The sequence below is a fragment of the Capricornis sumatraensis genome, chromosome 6 (assembly GCF_032405125.1).
Source record: "Capricornis sumatraensis isolate serow.1 chromosome 6, serow.2, whole genome shotgun sequence".
NCBI classification, from domain to species: domain Eukaryota; kingdom Metazoa; phylum Chordata; class Mammalia; order Artiodactyla; family Bovidae; genus Capricornis; species Capricornis sumatraensis.
Window position 1 is genome coordinate 15,738,743 of NC_091074.1, and position 1,499 is coordinate 15,740,241.

The following is a 1,499-nucleotide window of genomic DNA, read 5'->3' on the forward strand; positions in this document are numbered from 1 at the left end:
CAGCCTGGCCCCTTCCCGCACTCACGGAAGGATTAGGCTGAGGAGGTGCGGCGAGGAGGGGCGGGGCGGAGGCGGACCCAACGCGGTAGCGCCACGCCCATTTCCCCACCAACTTCAACGGGCCTCCTGCTCTCGCGCTGCTCCCGGTGAGCGCGCGGGGTGGACTGACGGCTGTCGATTGGCTAGGGCCGCTCGCACCAGGAAGACGCTGGCCAATCGGCGGCGGCATGAGTCTGGCGTGAGGACCACATCCTAGAGGCTAAATGGAGGGTGAAAAGGGGGCGGGAGAGCGGGATTGGTGCTCGTAATGAAGGGGGGGTGGCCTTCGTTTTCCTCTGCTAGCCTTGCGCGGATCTGGGGCAGTGAACTCTCGCTTTGCGAAACCCCGAGGCGGAGCTCATGACGTTGGAGACCGGCCCCGGGCTGGCTTCCTCTGAAAGCCCAGCCGCGGAGAGTCCAATATGACTTTGTTAACAAGCCCTCCAAGTGTTCGTCCTGCCGACCAGTTTAGCTCCTCCCGGACGCACTCGGCGCAGCCGCACCTCGCTGGGTGGGATCAGCCTGAGGCTGCCGAACACACTTAAATTTAGTACCAGAAAAGGATTTGAAGAATTTCTATGCCCTATCCAAAGATGATATGGAAAGTGCTCTCATAAGCCCTAAAAAGTACTTGCTGTCCCAGCCCCCAACGCCCATATCTATTTTAACAGCAATCAGTGATCCTTTTAAAATTTTAAGGCAGATCAGATCACTGCCTAAAAACCTGCAGTGTCTCTCCATTACATTCATAAAAGCCAAAGTTCCTATGAGAGTCTAAAAGCTATATATATGAGTAGCGCCCCATTCTCATTACCTCTCTCACCTTTATTTTCTATCCCTCCCTCCTTTGTTTGCCCCAGGGCCTGTTGTCTACAGTTCATCTTTTCCTTCCACCCCAGATATGCAGTTGGCTAACTCCTTCAAGTCTGCTGATTTCTCATTTAGGCCCACACTGGTCACCCTGTTTTACAGGGCAGCTTGCCCTGATTCCTCCTCCACCACTGCTGATGCCCCATTCTGCTCTAGTTTTTCTAGTAGTATTGTTTATACGGTCCTTGGACTCTTTCAGTTCAGTTCAGTCACTCAGTCATGTCCGACCCTCTGCGACCCCATGAATCGCAGCACGCCAGGCCTCCCTGTCCATCATCAACTCCCGGAGTTCACTCAGACTCACGTCCATCGAGTCAGTGATGCCGTCCAGCCATCTCATCCTCTGTCGTCCCCTTCTTCTCCTGCCCCCAATCCCTCCCAGCATCAGAGTCTTTTCCAATGAGTCAACTCTTCACATGAGGTGGCCAAAGTACTGGAGTGTCAGCTTTAGCAGAATTCCTTCCAAAGAAATCCCAGGGCTGATCTCCTTCAGAATGGACTGGTTGGATCTCCTTGCAGTCCAAGGGACTCTCAAGAGTCTTCTCCAACACCACAGTTCAAAAGCATCAATTCTTCAGTGCTCAGCTTTC